Genomic DNA, 19,671 nt, shown 5'->3' with positions numbered 1-19,671 from the left:
CTCTTCAATGTAATCCACATGGGAGTTTCCATCTCCTACTGGTATCCTGGGTCTCTTCTAGCATAATTTTTGACAAAAGGTGAAGAACTTCTTAGACTAAGATCATTTTAAGCCAGTTATGGCATCAATGACTGGGATAATTTGGATTGTGATTGCATAAATATTCACTCCCCTCTCCCCTCCACTGTGATATGGTATGCTTCCTTACCCCGTCAGTGCTGGCCTTGGCTGTGTGACATGCTTTGCCCAAAAGTGATGCTGCTGGTGTACCATGATTGAAGGTTGGAAATGTGCTGTGTCATTGGACTTACTCTGCAATCACCATAAGAAAATGCCCCAGGGAGCCAGCTGGCCCTAGAAGGATGGGACACACATGGAGCAGCCCTGGGCCCAACCTGACACTTAGACTCAATCCCAGGTGAGCCCAGCCCAAGCTCAGCCTGGACCAGTGGTTTGCAACTGAAAGTGATTTTTCCCACCAGAGGACATTCGGCAATGTCTGGAGACATTTTTGGTTGTCAGAACTAGGAGGAGGGTGCAATGGGCATTTAGTGGGTAAAGGTCAGGGGTGCTGCCAAGCATCATACAGGCACAGACAAAGAATTATCTGGCCCCAAATGTCAGCAGTGCTGGGGCTGAGAAACCCGGAACTAGACTAACAAACTTCCAGCTGACATTTAAATGTGTGAGAGCCAGTAAGTGACTATGATTTGAAACCTCTGATTCTGGGGTGGGTTGGCAATGCAGTGTTATCGGTAATGGCAGATATAATGGCAAATGTGAGAACCGTGTTTTGTGAGGCAGGCTCATAAATGGTTCCTCCCAGCTAAACTTTTGTCATCTCCTTACTGGCTCTGGGTCCAAGTCATGTCCTCTGGCAAAGCGTAGCCCTGCCAATCAGCTCAGATCCTATTTCTTAGGTTGCCACACCCCCCCCACCCCAGGGAAGGAGGGCACCCCTTTCAGCCCCAAAGAGTCTTCCTCCAAGCATCATGTCATCCCCTTTCTTGCCTCTGGAAACCCTTAATGACTGTCTGCCTCCCAAGGCCTGCCCTGTCCACTCTCTGTCACGTTCAGTTTGTCTAAAGGATTTCTCCAGCTGTGATGAATGCTCATTTTTCGTTTCTGTTTTGTTTTGTTTTTTTCCTGTAGAAAAGCTCAGCCTTTTCTCTTGTCATTCCAGGCCAGCCTTTCCAGCCCTGATGCCTACATGCCCTCTATGGTGACTCATGTCCCCAAGGAAACGAATTCATTCTGTACCCGTTAAGAAAAGATGAAAAGTGTTCCTTTTGGTCCTTTATAAAATCCCCTAAGATGTTTTTAGTCTTGCTTTCCAAACTGAGAAAAGGATCAGGTTCTGACTAATCTGCACAAAAGAAATTATAGAAACAGTTTTCACGGACTGAACACGCGATCCCATTTTATAGCAGCTTAGATTTTTCATTCACTTTGAAGCACTTTTAGAAAATTGGGGTATAGTTTGCATAGAGGAGAATAGGCAAGTCCGAAGACTACAGCTGGAGCAATTTTCACATCTGTGCGTACATGTATAACCACCACCCAGATCTAGATCTAGAACGTTGTCTCACCTCAGCAAGTCCCCTTGTGCCCCTTTCCAGGCACTCACTGCCCCCACAGAGGTCATCTTTATTCTGTATTCTGTCACCAAAGATTCATTTTGCTTCTTCTCCAACTTAGCAGAGGTGGAATCAGACAATGTATCATATAGTAGTTGCTCATTTTTGTCTCTCTTCTTTCCATCCACATAGTGTTTTTCAAACTCACCTACATTGTTGGGTGTGTATCATTTAGAGGGTTCTTTTTTAAAAATTTATTTTTAATTTTTCAATTACCATTGATGTTTAATATTATATTAGTTTCAGGTATATAGCATAGTGATTAGACATTTATAGACTTTAGTGAGTGATCCCCCTGATAGATAAGTCTAGTACCCATCTGGCACCATATACATAATTATGAGAATATTATTGACTATATTCCCTATGCTGTACTTTACATCCCCAGGACTATTGTATAACTACCAATTTTGTATTTCTTAATCCCTTCACTTTCTCACCCATTTCTCCCACCCCACTCCCATCTGATAACCATCAGTTTCTTCTCTGTGTTTATGAGTTTGTTTCTGGTATTTTTATATATTTATTTTGTTTTTTAGACTCCCTATATAAGTGAAATCAGATGGCATTTGTCTTTCTCTGACTGACTTATTTCACTTAGCATAAGGACCTCAGTGTGTATCCATGCTGTCGCAAGTGGTAAGATTTCATTCTTTTTATGGCCTAGTAATATTACATTGTGTATATACACCTCATCTTTTTTATCCACTTGTCTATCAATAGATGCCTAGGTTGCTTCCATGTCTTGGCTATTGTATCATTCAGAGGATTCTAATTGACATCTTCTATAGGGAAGAGGAAGGATTTGGTAAAATTTCTACCACTGACGGCTCTTTCAGGGGCCTATGAATGGGTAAAAGAGAGGATTAAGGATTTTTGAAGATGAGCATCTCAGTCTTTTTTTCTTCTCCCCACACTCCTGACAGTGATCAACACAATGAGAGGAAAATCTACACTGGTTTTAGATACTGCAAATAGCTTCACCTGTTTGGTAGAAATCTCAAGGAGTTTTCTGCTAGACTGATACAGATGAAGCTGGTCTGTACGCACCATGAAAGGCAGTCTCATTTCCTCTTCTTACCTACCACCTTCCCCGGGGAAGAGGGCCATGGGTAGGCAGAGATCCCTAATGTAGAAGTCAGCACGGTGACTGGGCTTCCTCCAAGCCCGAAAGGCTGTCATAAGCAGAAAAGCTCCATGGAAGTAACCTGCCTAGTGCTGGCAGCCAAAGCAAATACAAATCTACGGAAACAGGGCATCCTGTGAGGCTGGTCATCTGGCCGAGCAAGAAGCCTAGCACACTTATTGGCCTAAACAAGTTGACTCTTCTGCAGTCAATTTTGATGATCTCTTCTTCCCTAGAAAAACATCCATTTCATTCAGCTTTTCAGTTCATAAGCACAGACACACGTGATCTCACAATCGTATTTTGACTCAGCTGATGGTTGGCTGGAATATTACTTAAATAGTGTGGAATGGGGCTCTTGAACTTTCTGAGCCTTGAAAAGCTGAGAGTTCCTTCCTGTTGCTGCACATGGAGACAGCAACTTGGCTGTGTGTGTCTAGTCCTGTGCTTGCTGGCTTCCCAAATCTTCAAAACTAGTCATTCTCTTCTATCTGATGCTGCAGAGGTAAGGTCTGGGGTCAGGCTGAATTTTTCCCTTTATAGGTAAGCTTCTTCCCCAAATATTTGTAGAGTTCTTTCATTTACAGTTAGAACTTTACCAGGAAACATGCCTACGTTTTAGTGCCTTTTTATCCTTTTTTTTTCTGACAAGATTTTTACTCTTTTGAAATACAGATTTGGTTTGTCATTAACTCAGGAAACTTTATATCTCATATTGAACATTGGTTTTGGCATCCTGTTCATGGATATACATTTTCTATGTGCTGCATCCCATTTTCTGTCTTTATTACCAGCTATCTCTCACCATTTCCCTTCCATCCTTTTCTGAATCCTGGACAACTTCTCAAGCTTGTCCTCATCATCACTTAGTTGCTTTTCTGCGCTGTCCATTTAGCCATTCTACAGGATCAAATGCACTTTTCAATGCTTAATTTATTTCTAACTATAAACCATAATCATTTCCATCTTTTCCCTTCTTCTCATCTATGTTTTTGTTCCATAGAGTCTGCATTTTGTTTAATTTTCTTGAAAGTGCAAAGTAAATGCTTTGGGATTTACTTCTGTTCCCTGAACAAAATCATTTCAAAAGCACTCATTTGTCCTCGGCCCATTTAATGACAGGAAGTTTTCATGGGCTTCACATTTTTAAATTATTTTTAGTTGATGAAAGCTGTGTCCAGGCTTGGCATGTCCTCCCAAGCAGAGGGAGTTGGGTTTTTCTGGCAGTTTTCCTCCATATGGATCCTAAGCTGAAAGATTGTGCAAGTTCAGGTACTGAGCATCTGGGGGACAGAGAAAGGAGAGGCCACAGATGATCACAGAACTGGACTGTGACTTTTCCACATTTGACAAGACCACCATGACAGGTTTCAAACACCCCAGGTGTCCACACCCCTCAAAATCAGGGCTGTTTGTAGGCTTGGGACTCTTTTTTTTGCACAAGTGACATTTTAAAAAACTGGCTTAATTGAAAGAGAAGTTATCGTCTTGCTTAACTGAAAAAGTTCAGGGGTTCATTCTGACTTTTGGTATGTTTGGGGTCAGGGGTATCAGAAATAATGCAAGTGTCTCTCTCTGCTCCCCCCACCATTCCTTTTGCTGGTCTCATTCTTGGGCTCTTTGGGGCATGATGCCTGCTACAGCTTCAGTCATCAGAGCCTCATAATTCCAAGCTCGACAGAAGGAATGTTTTCTTCTCTCCCAGCATCCCAAGAGTTTAGTTGTAGACTTGTTCGCTCTGATTAGATCATCTTTGTGCCTCTTATCACACCCTAGAGTTGGGGTATTCTGCTCAGTTTAGGCTTGGGTCATATGCCTACTTCTCAAGCAGGGATTAGAATCTATCCCATGCAAATTCTAAAAAGAACTATTGGGGTACTGTTAGTACAAGGATGAATGGATAGTAGTGTCACAAACAATAGATGTCCTTTATAGGAGCTTTCTTTCTTAATTCTGCAAAACCACTCCAATTTCTCAGAGTGGTAAGTTATGAATGGGCCCCGTAGGGCTGGAGTGTACAGTTGGGCAGGTTGTGCACTGCATAATCATGCCACACCTAAGGGGGCCCAGGTCACATCATGGACTATACATTTGTAGCACTTTTACACTTTCATAGCAGATGGAAGTATTAGATGAGATATCTTTGCTAAATGCACAGAGGTTCCTCATAGACTGTACCAAGTGGCAGAGCTCTTGCGGTGCCATCGCTCAGTTGTTCCCTCCACAGGCTGCAGTTCCGTTCTCTGAGCTGCCCACCCTGATGCAGTTTCTTTGGCTGTGTGTGTGTGTGTGTGTGTGTGTGTGTGTGTGTGTGTGTTTAAGTATGTAAATCCTCAATCTTGTGTGATTTCCCAGAAATAGAAATCTCACTGCTGTGATAGGATTATTCTTTCCCCTACCCCCATGCCTGGTCCCAAAACATATAACTTCCCTAAGAAAGCAGGCTTTCCATCCTTTACTGCATAGGTGTGGAGCGTTAATGATAGTGAAGAGTAGAGGGAAGTCCATTCTGGGGTAGGTGGGTTAGGCTCTGGAAGACAATAAAAATGTATGCAGAGATGTTATGTAATCTCAATAACAACCCTTTATTCGATGCTAATATCTAATACAACATATGCCCTAGGTTTTTTAATAAACACTATTACATTAATCCTTACAGCAATCCCGCAGACATATACTACCATCACCCCCTGCCCCCAAGTAAGGAAAATGAGGCTCAGAGCAGCTAAATGATACTTGTTTGTTAAAAATATATATTCAGTTAGGTCTTAAACCCATAACTTCTTATGAGATTTTCTCATGTTAAGTATGGTGACAAAAATATTCATTTAATGACTCACGTTTGTATAGCAAATGTGGGTGAGAGTATGATATGGGTTCACACAGGGCTGGGTTTAGATTTGGCCTTGGATGCTTACTACCTTTTTGACCTTGTGCCTTTACATGCTCTTCTGTAAAGTGTATAGTAATACTTCCGTTATAAGATAAATGGTCAAGGGGATGGAACGACTGAATATGATCACTTGGAAGTGGTATAAGCACTCAGCAAATGCTCATCCTTGATTTGTTGCATATATTTACATGTTAACCTTGGCTTTCCACAATCAATATATTTTTATTTGAGAAAATATGAACTCTTTTTCACAAGATATTTGTATCTTTCCACACTTATGTTATCTAAGGAGCAGTATTTTTCCTTCAAGCTTTGCTGATTTTCTTTGAGAAAGTCCCTCCTTGTTATTTCCAATGTGGCCTCTTGACAGGTTTTTGAGATAATTTTAAAGCATAAGCAGTGGGAAGCGTGTTTATATCATTTCCTTTCCAGACCCATATCAAAATGAAAGGGAAATGTGTTTGAGGAAAAATTCACTTCCAACTTTGACCACATACCAAAACTCTCAAAAAAAAAAAAAAACCCCCCAAAAAAACCCAACCAAAACCCAAATATACCAAAGTTTAACTCTTTAAATAAAATCCCATGTCCCTGTCCCTGGCTGGGTAGCTCAATTGGTTAGAGCATCATCCTGACACTCCAGAGTTGTGGGTTCAACCTCTGGTCAGGGTACATACAAGGAATCAATGTTTCTCTGTCTCTCTAAAATCAATCACTTACAAAAACTTTTTTAAACCCCATGTCTCTGATTCTGCACCAGAGAAAGCTCCTCAGTGGTCCATCTGCCAATGATAGTGGGGACATCAATAACGGAATGTGAGAGACAAGCTTCTAATCTTTTTTTCTTTTTTTCTTTTTTTTTTGCTGGGTTAGATTAAAGCACAGAAAAATGCCCAAATGCTCCATCTGTTTCCTCTAAGATTTCTGGTAGGCTGGAGCCCAATTACAGCCACCTTATCCATTTTTAATAATCTACTTATGATCATGCTAACACAGGGAGGGTGTGATTATAACCACATCAGCTTCTGTTTTAGAGCTTTCATTTCCATCCATAATTAATAAGCTACTCAGTGCATTGGAGGGGAGGTGAAGGAGAGATGGGAGGGATTCTTTAGCAGGATAGCTGCTTCTGTTGTTCATTCATTCACTCTACAAACCTTTCCTGATGTCTGCAGCATGCAGGGCACTGTGCTGGACACCCAAGGCAACAGCAGATCTCTCATGTTGGCCCTCTCAGGCAGCTCCATACTCTCCAGGAACAGGCTTACACACATATGTCAAACTAGAAAATTCATTTGCTGAGACAGCCAAGATGGTTTATGTTCTCAAATTATAAGGTATAGGATAATCACATGCTATATTATTACCAAGATAATTCTAGGAAGGCCTTTTGGAACCAATTCTTGGAGAAGGTGTGAGACTAGGGTAGTTGGAGCAGTCAGCTCACTGTCAGACAGCGTGGCTCCAAGTCCCTGCTTTGTACTGTGTGACTTTAGACAGGTCCCTTTACCTCTCTGAGCCTGTTTCTGCATTTAATAGGAGGGACATACCTCCCTTGCTGGGATTCTCTGCAATAGTTTACAACAGTTTGTTGTGTGGATTGCAAAATGCTACATCAGTATAATAGAGAAAATTCAGTCTTGCCAATCAGAAATATGAGAAAACCTCCCTGTCCTTGTTTTCCGATCCTGTCCCCCAACCTACTTCTGGTCAGATTTTGCCCGTGCTCTGAAAAGACCCCAAGCCTTCACATCAGAGATTAGGATGAAATAGTTTGTAACACTCACAGAACAAGTTATTGCTCTTACTTGCAAACAGTGCAACTGTCTGTAATAATTCTTAGCACAAAGAGGCTAGCAGAGAGCAACTCGCAAATTTACAGAGGGCTAGATAACGAAATTGAGTACAGTTCTGTTTTCATTTGCTGACAATGTCATTGAATCAACAACTTACTGCTCATTCTCAGTTTCAATGCTATGGCTGCCAGACCTCCTTCCAGCCTTGCTGGGGCAGGCTTCAGGGATCCATTCGCTCATCCTCCTGCCTTAAAGCTCTCGGTTGGGCCAGATTGGTCCTCTCCTGCCAGAGTTGGCCTCTGCCTTCAAAATTCCCACTTTCAGTCTTGACGCAGAATTCCAGCAATCTGGGATCTGTAACCCAGAGCTGAATAAAACCTGAAACATTCATCTCTGACAAAAACTGAACACTACCAGATGGGGGTGGCAGCAATCAAAGCCCCTACATCTGAGGGAGGAGAGTCACCTTCATCTGGTCTGTTCCCAGAGGGTTTCTTGCAGGGGGGGCGTGGTGGTGGTTGGCCTGAGATTGATGGAGAGGCAGGATTTGGGCAGGTGGTGAGTGAGTGGAAACAGAGGGTTCTGATGCGCACCCCAGCTGTGCCTGAACCCCCATCTGACGTTCAGCCATATCACTTGTTCTCGCACATGTCCAGCATACCCTGCCCTAAGCCTCTGCACCTTCTCTTCTCCCTGGAATTTTCCTCCCCTAGGCAGCAACCTGGCTAGTTCCCCTGTTTTACTCAAACCTCTGGCCTCAATGTGAGTGGAACTCCCCCACCCAAAACCTCCTAAGCACATGCCAGAACTTTCCATTCCACTCTATGCTTCATTTTTTTTCATAGCAGCTCTCACTTGATACTCTATAACCTGCTTTTGAGGAGGGGTCTCTCTCCTGCTCTGGCAGAACTTTCTGCAGTGCTCAGCACCTAGAACCATTCTGACACCTTGTAGGTTCCCAGTAAATATCTGTCGGAGGGACGTGTGAAACATCCGCAGTCAAGTTTTGGGCTTTGGGTCTATAAATTGTTTTTCTGGCCTCTGTCCCAACCCCCTCTGGGTCCCTCAGGGACTCTAAGCTTGTGGGCATCAGCCTCTCACCCTTGTCTTTGCTTGTGGCCTGGGGGCCTCTAAGATCTGGGCCACTGCCAGCCTCTGCACCTGGTCTCTTCCTCCCTTGTTGCTCTTTACACTTTCTCCATGGGGCCCATTCTGCTTCTTGAACCTGAGAGGTATCTTCCTGCCTCAGGGCCTTTGCACTTGCTTCCTAGGTGCTCTGTTCGCAATTCTGGCACCCTCTCATCGTTTAGACCTGGGCCCAACGTATCCCATTGGAGAGGCTGTCCCTGTTTAAAGTACTCTCCCATCTTGTTTAATTTATTTGCAAGATATCTTGCTTACTTGTTTAATTTTTACCACTTGTCTTCCTGCCTCCCTCACTTTGGGAATGAATGTGAGCTCTGTGAGTGTGGGGTTCCATTTGCCACTGTGGCCTAACGCCTAGCACAGCATCCTTCATGTCATAGGTACTCAATAAATGTGTGTAGAACAAATAAATGAATGGCTGCACCAACAAGCCAATCAGGTACACTCGTTTTGGGATCTAAAAGCAACTGTTATGGTGTGTGTCTCATGCATGAGGCAGAATTGGAAGCAGAGGTTGCTAACTGGTAGATTATGAATGAGACAGAACCTGTGGGTTTGTTGAAGTGGTTTGATTGGCCTCCCAGAGTGTTTTAAAGGCAAACTAACCAGACCCCTTTTATTCTTGCAATGCCAGCTGGTTAGCATCAATCATCTTAAACCCTTCCCATCTCACATGTTTCAGCTACCTGCCTGGCTCCTGCAGCATTTGGGCTACCTTCCCTGGACGGTTGGATCATTTGGACTCAGAACACTCAGACACCTTCTGTGACTTCTACTGTTGTCCTCATGGATTAGGGTGTGTTCTCAGGAATCTGGCCTGGGAACCAGTCTTCTCACATGTCTGTGATGGTCCCAGGCTCAGGAGTTAGCAAGGGATGGCTGATATTGTTCATCTTTATAGACAGGTTGAGCAAGGTTGACAACCAAGAGGAAAGAAAAATAGGTGAAGAGTAAAGATTTGCGACATCTCCTGTAGGGATACAGGAGGACCCACCTGAGAGCAGCCACCAGATCTGTTTTGTCCCGTGTTAATATCCTCAGCACCCATTACAGCTTGGTCTCCTCTTCCATGTGTGTCAGATCTCCCTGCTTCCTTCTTGTAATACACAGGACTGCATTTAGAGCCCACCCCAATAATGTAAGAATACGAGGCCTGTCCAGAAAGAATCCAGCCACGAAATAATGAAAAATAGAAGCATTTACTGAAGAAGATACAAGAAACATTGTACATAGGACAATGACGCCTCAGTCCCCTTCAGAGTTAGGCACCTTGGGACTTTGCAGAGTTGTCCCATTCTCCATCAGCTGCCCTGTCTTATTTTCCTGAATCTCACTGATGGTCTGAAATCTCTTCCCTTTCAAAAGTGTTTTTGGTTTTCGTAAAAGCCAGAAGTCACAGGGCACCAGATCTGAGCTGTAGGGGGACTGAATCACATGGGTGATTTGATGTTCCATCAAAAAACTCTGCACAAGACATGATGCATGAGCAGGCGTGTTGTCACAATGAAGCTTCCAGTCACCAGTTGCCCATAGCTTCAGCCTTCTGAGTCATCCAAATAGTGTCCACAGAGAAATGTTCAGTTCTTATGCAAAATTTGATGCAGATTCATTGCTCTACTCTCTCAGTCATTTTGATTGCAATGGCCACACGGAACACGTGCTCACTTAATGGTGTGTACCACCCCCACTGACTCGTATAGTGAAGTCGTTGTTCACACTTGTGCATTCCAGTCCACTCTCCTTGGCTGCCAGGTTACATCGATGTTGCCCAAACCATTCTTGTTATAGTAACAATGGCTGGACTTTTTCCGGACAGATCTTGTATCTCCCAAGCTTAAGTCAGTAACTTTATCACATATGTGAAGACTGCTTTTCTAAATGTGGTCATGTTTAGTGGCTCCTGGGGTTAGTCCTTGATGTCTTTGGGGCCACTACTCCTCCAACTACACACAAACTTCCTAGTTGTGAGACACAAGAAGTTTCCAAGGGCCTTCTATGAGACCTGGGATTCCTGTAGCCCCACTAGTGTCCCCAAAAGAATGGGACTCATGGCACATGTTGGAGAATGACATGCCTTCTGAATCCTACATTCTGCGATATCCCACAAGGACATGTTACCACTGATTTGTGCCCACCTTGGGGCCATACTGTTACTGTTCTTGCGGATGTGCTCATGAAAATGGCCATGCCACTTGCTGTTGTCATTCCACACCTGTGTCCCCTGACTCTGAGAAGCCCTCAAAAATCTCTGCTCTCCCAGGCTCAGACACTTCTGAAGGACCTGTCTATGGGACATGCTTAAAATCATCATCTCCTACCATAGCACCTCATCCAGAAAGCAGCTTTTGCTCACAGAAGACTCACGCACAAAGAAGTGCCTGAAGTTCCATCAATGAGACAGCCATTCTGGCCCCTTTAGTACAATCCATAGTTCTCTGGGCAAGAAGCTCAGTGGCAAATACCCAGTCCCTCCCACCTCATCCTCTTTGGCTCTCAGCACTCACAGCACGACCCCACTGTTCCTCCTAAGTTGAGTTTCACCCTCACTCCACAGGAAGTCCCTGTCATGGAGCTCATGTGACCAGGTGTTATGACTTTGTTAATTCAGATTTGATAGGTGGAGTACAGGGTGCCAGATGGTGAGGAGATTCAATAAAACACAAAAGAAATGAAAATAGAGACATTAATTACAGGCCCTGGAAGAAGTACTTGGCATATCTCAAGGGACCAAATGCGAGGTCAGGCAGGTGGAGGCAGAGGGAGAGACAGCACCCAGGGTCCATGCCTTTTTTAGGGTCCACATGGGGAGTGCTTTGGGGTTCTGGGCTAAGGCTGGATTGCTCAATGCAAACCAAAAAGAGTAGGATTTGAGTAAGCTCCACGGGGTCTTATCAAAGGGAAGGCCCTGAGAGCATGGGGCGACTTGATCAGAAGGGCTGTGGGGGCAGTCATAACAGGAACTTACATTTGCTATGACTGTGCCACCAGTTATCTGGGTGTGCACTTCCCTGAGAGTGCTAATGTCAGTAGAAGGCCCCCTCAGGCCACTTGGCCAAACATATGGATGCCAAGGCAGCAATAGCATGGAGTAGCTGAGTTAAACACCCAACACCAGGGTAACGTCAATTATATAGGACACACATTCTCTTAGTGAGCAGCGTGAAAATTGAAGTCTTAGGTGAGATACCAACTTAAAAACTAAAAACATAGAGACACTGTCAGAGTCATCCAATCCACACTGTTCCTGTAGCCTAGGGCATACCATCGTGGGCAGCATATAATTCTACTGCTTTCAGAGGTGGTGATGGGATGGAGTTCAGACCCTTGGTGCTGTCTTAGTCAAGTATCTGGTTACAGATAACAGGAATGTATTCAAATTAGGTAAATCAGAAAGAAGAGATTTATTATAAGGTTACAGGAATATGTCATGGAACCCCGTATGGAAAATGTGACAGAACTTCATGAAGAACTGTAGCCAGGAACCGAGGCAGTCATTATCTGTTTGAGCAAATGACAAATTTTAACCAGCATTTCTGGTTCTTGATTCCAAGTTCCCTAGAGAGATTGTTCGACTGCTATAGTTTAAACCAAGTCTATAGCTGGTCCAGTTCAATTCAGTACAAATGTGGCTGCAGGAGCCACTCGTACAGGTGAAGGGGCTGCTTGCAGAAAGGGAGATGTATATGGAGTGGACAATCTACCGTATACCTATCTAGTCATTGAATACATATCACATATTTACTACTTCTGGGAATGTGGCCTTCAAGACATTGTAATTAATAAATAAACCCAAGTGCTGCTTTTTTTAAAAGGCAAAATAGATGTTTTGATAAGTAAATCAAGAAAAAAGGAAGCTCAAATGTACATTAGAAAAACAAAATAGCAGATTTTTTACTATATATTGCATTTATTAAAAGGTAAAATGTCATTTAAATAAATGGTTTTCTAGGGGAAAATTGACTCAAGAAGATGTAGAAAAACTGAAAATATGCTAACAACCTTGCATGTATTTGAAAGTAATGTCCAAAAAAAGCTGCAAGACCAAAACGATTCCATGTTTGAGTTCAATCAAATATTCAAGGAATTAAGTTATTTATGCTGTTCAGACACATAAAAATGTGCTCTCCTGTTTATTTTACTAGCAAGTAACTAGATTGCCCTGATACCAAACTTTGAATACAGATGCATAAAACCTGAATGATACAGGAACGAATAGTGTTTAGATACAAATAGTATCTTAGTGAGCAGCGTGAAAATTGAAGTCTTAGGTGAGGTGAAGCTTGGCAGAGGGGAAAATTAGCAAAAGGAAATATGTATCTGGAGAATTTAGAGGGGGTATATTGTATCCAAGTAGGATTTCTTCCAAGAATGCTAAGAATGGCTTGTTTTTAGGGTGCCCAATTAGAGCACTATAGTGGCTCAAAAGAAAGGAAAAATGCACAATCAATTGGATGGCTTTTAAATTAGGCATTGATGTAAGTCAATGGTCATTTATGAAGACAGAGCTAAATTAGGGCTAGAGGATATCTCTGTTATTTATCTGACTAGCACCCTTCATTATGTTTAAGCAGCATTTAAATTTAAAGCCCAGAACAATATCATAATGACTGCAACTATTTAGTATTGTTCTGGAAAGTATGGTATGACCAATATAATAAGACAAGAAAAAAAGAGAAAATAGTCATAAATCCTGAAGGCATTTTTCTTTTTCATCATTAGCAGATGATGTTATAATCTGCCCACAAAACCAAAGAGAATCAACCCACAGTCTACTAGAACTAATAAGAGAGCTTGGCAGAGGGGAAAATATGTACACAATCACACACACACACACATACACACACACACACACCCCCAGTTCGACAACATTGTGCATGTTAGGGGGGCAGGGTTGTTTACAATGGAAATAAATACGTTAAATAAATAAATGCACAGAAAGTATCTATATGAAGAAAACAACAAAACTTTACTAGATAATGTACACAAAAGATCTGAATAAGCGGGAGCATGGCATGTACCTGGAGGTCAATTCTTCTCAATTAATTTATTCCTTTTATTCAATTAAAAGGAAAACCTTGACTTTCAAAGTTCCATAAAATATCCCTGGATATCAGAACACTGAAAAGAATCTTGAACATGGAGAATAAGATGATTATATTAAAACATAAGTTTACAATAATTAAAAGTATGGTACTATTATAAGAACAATCAGTGGAATAGAATAGAAAATGCATTTAAAAATTTTAATTTAATATATGATAAGGTGGCATTTGAATCAGTGGGAAAGGCTTATTCAACAAATGGTGTTGGAAATGGTGTTGGGACAACTGGCTGGGCATTTGGCATTTATCACCATGCCTCCATGTGGTTATAGATTTAAATATTAAAAATACAGCAGTACTAACAATTTGCATGTGGCTTGCCATGGTTGCAGGTACCGCATTGAGATCACTTTTTTAACAAATAAATCCTTTTTGCTGAGGAATACCTGGGTAACTTTCTTGTTTACCATCAACACATTGAGAGGCTCCAGAGAAGACCCCCCAAAGCTCTGGGGCTGGTGAGCAAACAGTCGTGTTGCCCACAGAGCCATTTGAGCTCGCTGGCTTTCGTCCCAACTCGGACACTTGAAGGTTATCCTCATAGGAAGACAGCATGCACCTGTTAAAGCTTTTGGCCTTAAAGGGACATAAACCCTCTAAGGAAAATTTGTGGTTTTCCAAAAAGCCAACAGGTCATCTCCTGACCCCTCATGAAGATCTGCAGGAAATGCCTCTGGGTAATGTCTTCTCATGGTTTACAGATGGTTCAGATTTAAAGTGTGAACATGTGTGCTTTGAGAAGAAAACCCCAAACACTACACTCTTCAGCCTAGAGAGATTTTTTACAGAAAAGACTCTTCCAAAAAGACTCCCTCCAACCTGGCTGCAAGGGCTCCTATCAGCACTGTTCCTGTTGCTTGTCAAACCTGAAAGGGAGTGGTTTGGGGGCCCTGTGCCTTTCCTTTGATATGGAACAGACACCCAGAAGTCCTTCCTGGTTTTGAGAGACAAAAGGCCACTGAAATCAGAAGACCTGACTCTTGCCCCATGATGCTTTCAGAGAAAAATCTCAGTTAAAAGAGGGAAGTGTTAAAATTAATGATAAAGACTAACTGAGACAGGAATCAGGAGAGCCTATGAGAGGAGCTCTCTTGCCCTCTTGCAGCTGCAAAAGCGCTATAGAAAGAACTCTATGGTTATAACAGCCCACTTCCTCTTCCCTTCTATATGGAAAAACTGCCTCTCCTTTGTTTTCCTGGAGGTTTGCATGTGGCTCACCGTGGTTGTACAAATCAGACTGCAATCCTTTCTTTTTCCCCAAATAAATCCTTTTTGCTGAGGAAAAAAAAAAAAACCCACAACACAGTAGTGCCTCCTTATCCAGAGGTGATACATTGCAAGATCCTCAGTGGATGCCTGCAACCACAGATAGTTCCGAACCCTATATGTACTATTTTTTCCTGTAATACGTGCCTCTGATAAAGTTTAATTAGGCTCAGTAAGAGATTAACAACAATAACTACTAATAAAACAGGACAATTATAATAATATACTGCAATAAAAATTATATAAATGGATTTGGGGCCATTATTAAGCAAGATTAGGGTGACTTGAACATAAGCACTGTGATACCCAGACAGTGGATCTGATAACTGGGGCGACCACTACGTAACTAACAGGTGGGAAGCATCTACAGTGTGGACACACTGGACAAAGGGTGATTCATGTCCTGACCAGGACAGAGTAGGGCTTCATGAGATTTCATCATGCTATTCAGAATCATGCGCAATTTAAAATTTATGAATTGCTTGTTTGGGGAATTTTACTGTTCAGTATTTTCAGACTATTGCTGACCAGGGTAACTGAAACCATGGAAAGCAAAACTGGATAAGGTGAGGATAACAGTAAAACCACTTTATAGTTGTCAAATAGGAAAAATTTTTTTAGAATGACACCCATGACAAAACAAAGGAAAAGACTAAGAAATTGGGCTCCTTAAATAGTTAAAAACATTTTTACACTAAAAGAATAATACATGTAAAGCAGAATAGGTAGTGGTATATGCAACACATGGTCAAGAATTAAATATCCTTAAGTTGTACAGATTGATAACATGTTAATAAGAGACAGATATCGTAATAGCAAATTAGGCCATCAGTATAAATGAGCAATGTGTAAGAGCAGAAATTCAAGTGGACAATCTACAAATGAAGGAATATGCTCAATTTTGTAGTCACAAAAGAAGGACATAAAAGAGTGACAGCATTTTCTCACATATGAGGTGGGGAAATGTGAAAATGTTCTCTTCTTGCGCTATTGCGAATGTCAGCTGCTACAACTGTACTGGAAGGAAAAAGCCTTGGACCCAGAAATCCTCCTTTTAGAAACTAATTTCAAGGAAATAAACAGTAGATGCGTATTTCACCTCAAAGATGTTTAATAAGTTTTGTCTGAATATTTAAAAAGGCAGACAAATCTCCAATGTAGGAGATTGGTGTGGAATACTGTACAACTGTTTTCACTGTTAGTACTGTTTTAAAGAGAAGTACATGGATATAAACTATTGACATGGACTATCATCCATTGTATATTAACACATTGTAAAAAGTTCTGTTAGTGCTCCTGGACCACTGTGGCTCAGTTGGTTGGGTGTTGCCCTGCCAAGTGAAAGGTTGCAGGTTTGATTCCTGGTCAAGGCACATGCCTGGGTTGGGGGTTCAGTCTCCAGTTGGGACATGTACCAGAGACAAGTGATTGATGTTTCTCTCTCACACTGAATTTTCTCACTCTCTCTTTCTTCCTCACTTCCCCTCTCTATAAAGATAAATAAATAAAATCTTTATTGAAAACATTATTTTAGTGGAATTCTATTTACTCTTTGAAAAATGCTATATGCACACAAAATCCCACAAATAGAACCGTAAAAAGTCTGGGAGAATATAAAACACACTTAATAGTGTTCATCTCTCCATGGTGGTTTTATGCAGGATCTTTTTCCCCCCTTTTTACTTATCTGATATGTTATTTCCATGTAAATCAGGCAGAGAATGCAAAGTCAGGAAGTATTTTCAGGTCAGTGGGAGTTAAGTTGCAGATCTATTCCTGAGCCCAGGCCCTGCCCAGGGCTGGTGTTAATCTGAAGATGAATCCACCCACCACTGGCCCCATCTTACAATTCTACAACATCCTGAGGTCTCCTGAGCAGGGGTACCTGTCTAAATATTGGTCCTTTGTGTCCCTTGCCAGATTTATTCAGCAGTTTAGTGTCTTTCCTAATTGAATAAAACCCATAATTTCATTTTTAAAATGCATGGGCTCATTAGTGTCAGTAATTAAACATTAACAAATATGAAGATGGCCCATTAATGAAACAGCAGTTTTAGGAGGCCTCGTGGGTAGAGTCCCTAGGGGGACTCCCTTACAAATGCTGTCCCCTGAGGATTTTGATGGACCTGTTTATGATTATTGAAACAGGAGTGGGACACCCTTTTCCTGGCATATATTAAACAGTGAGACTTGCTACTGGGACTTACGTTGTTGGAACAGAAGGAGACCCAGTGATGGGAGAGTTGGAGTTCTGTAAGACTAGCCCTCCAAAGCAGGGCTGACTGTGCTGTCTGATGGAAACCTCCATGCTCAGCCCCACTGGACAAGTCTTTGAGCAAGGGGTGTGCCCTTATATTCAGGGGCAGTGTGGTTTTGCAAAGGTGTGGCTTTGGCGGCAGCCATCTGTGGGTTCAAAGCCAGCTCTGCCACTTTCTAGCTCTGTAATCATGGGCACGTTATTGCAAATTATTTGGCCCACCCAACACTCAGTTTCCTGGTTCAAGATTATAGAGTGGGTTGAGCCAAAACCCCAGATCTTCAATCTCATTTTCATTTAGGCCAAGGGAGTAAAAGAGCCCTTTTATATTACCGGTGGTCCAGCTTAGGTTGAAGGCAAAGCCTGGGGTGTCCAATCTTTTGGCATCTCTGGGCTACACTGGAAGAAGAAGGGTTGTCTAGGGCCACACGTTAACTACACAAACACTAATGAAAACTGATGAGAAAAAAAGGTTTTAAGTAAATTATGATTTCATCTTGGGCTGCATTTGTAGCCATCCTGGGCCACATGCGGTCCACAGGCTGTGGGTTGGACACCCCTGCAAGAGTCACAGCTCTATTTGGGCCACTGATTCCTTGAGAAAGTTGGATAAAAATAACTAGCATATATTGAACACTTGCTATAAAGTGTTTTACAAATTTTCACATTAAATCTATAAGGTAGGTACAGTTATTAATATCCTTGAATTTACAGGTGAGGATACTGAGACTTATAGAGAGGTTTAAAAGCTTGCCTAGGATTACAGAGAGAGGAAGTGGCTCACATGGAATTTGAATTCAGGCTGTTGGACTGCAGAGCACAATTTACAAGCTCTAGGATGTACTGTCCTATGCTGACCCTCCCAGATATTTACCATACACAAAACAGCATTTTTCAGACAATCCAGGGGATCTGTGGACCACCACTGAAGCCCACCAGGAATACTCAAAATAAGCTGTGGTGGCAGTAATGTTGAGGATTTGGGAATTTGGATGCACCCATAATCTGACCACTTTCCTTCACTCTAGGCCAAGCCACCATCATTTCTTTCATGGATGGCTATCAACAGCCCCCTAACTGATTCTTCCTTCTGTCCTCTCCTCCTCTCTGTCTTGTCCCCACCACTGCAGCCCAGGTGTGCTGAAACAAATCTGATCATGTCACCTCTCTGCCTCTTGTTTCATTCAGAGGAAACTCAGAAGTCTTTATGACCTCCCACGTCCCACCCCCCTGCCTCTTCTGCTGTCTCTCTGACTTCCTCTCCCATGACCCCTGCCCCCAGCGCATTCTAGCAACCCTGGCCTGCTCTCTTGTCTCTAGTGTACACCAGGAGCAGTCCCACCTTGAGTACTGTGCACCTCTGTTTGCCCTGTCTGGAATGCTTGCTCCTCTGGAAGCCTTGTGTGCAGCTCCCTCACTTCCTTTAAGTCTCTGCTCAAACACCCCTTCTCGGTAAAGCCTCCCTTAGATGACCTTTGTAAAACGTTAACCTCCTTCACCCTCCATCCTCCCTATCCCTCCTTCATTTTTCTCCTTAGCATGTGCCTAACATGCTGTATGTTTTGTTTATTCATCTTGTTTATTGTCCATCTCCTAAAAGCAACACGACCTCCTCAAAGACAGGGATTTTTGTCTCTTGTTCAGTCCACCTCTGTACTCTGGAACAGTGCTTAGCACATAGTAGAAGCTCAGTAAATAATTGATGAATGAACCTGGTTCCAATATTCTTCTCCCTCAGGGTCCTGGCATTTGGATACGAAGTCCCAGGGAAGCTAGCAAGGTTCCCACATGGGAAACAGTCATGATGAATCACATTTCCTTGGCTGGAGATCTGTGTGGCTCAGACTCCGATGTTGGCAGAGTCAGAGTGGCTGACCTGGGAGGGGCTGGCAGGCCCGGAAGAGCCCTGTGGCCAGGCGAGCAGACATTCCGCTGGTGCCAGTGGGATGATTGCAGATGGTGGCTGTGCCTCCCCAGACAGTCTGCTGTTGTTGTTAGAAATGAGGGCTGTGTACTGCAGAGACCCAAAGGGGCACACAGACATTCAGATGAAAATTTCAGAACTTGGCTTATGAATCTGCCCTCTTCTACATGGAAATGGGACAACCTTATTTGTCAACTGAGCATTAGGGTGTCAAGCGGCAGTGCTGAAGATAAACTCAAGTGAGAGAGTGTTTAATAACGCACCCTTCATTTCTCATATTGATCTTAAAGATGATTATTCCACAAGATGATTATTCCACCCAAAAGCTAAGTTCCCCCTTAAACTCATCCTGATTTTTATCATCATTTACCCTGAGTTTTATCTCCTGTGCCAAATATAGCAAATGTTGCTTTTGGGGAGTATTTGGCCCAGAGAAGTTTTGTTTTGCTCACATGATAGTTGAAGGGAAAAAAAAATTATTGGGTGCCAACTTAGAAATAAAAACATATCACAACATTGAATTT

General features: G+C 42.5%; 1 protein-coding gene across 1 annotated transcript in view; it reads left to right on the top strand.

The window, feature by feature from the left end:
* The window catches only part of HS3ST2 (heparan sulfate-glucosamine 3-sulfotransferase 2), a 123,651-nt gene that overhangs the window by 41,623 nt on the left and 62,357 nt on the right, over window positions 1–19,671 (top strand). The gene's annotated exons all lie outside the window — the stretch shown is intronic.

This window comes from Pteronotus mesoamericanus, unplaced genomic scaffold, assembly GCF_021234165.1.
Source record: "Pteronotus mesoamericanus isolate MK-2021 breed Mesoamerican mustached bat unplaced genomic scaffold, CSHL_Meso_final contig_64, whole genome shotgun sequence".
Taxonomy (NCBI): domain Eukaryota; kingdom Metazoa; phylum Chordata; class Mammalia; order Chiroptera; family Mormoopidae; genus Pteronotus; species Pteronotus mesoamericanus.
The sequence above is the reverse complement of the archived record's forward strand: the minus strand, read 5'-3'. Positions and strand labels throughout refer to the sequence as shown.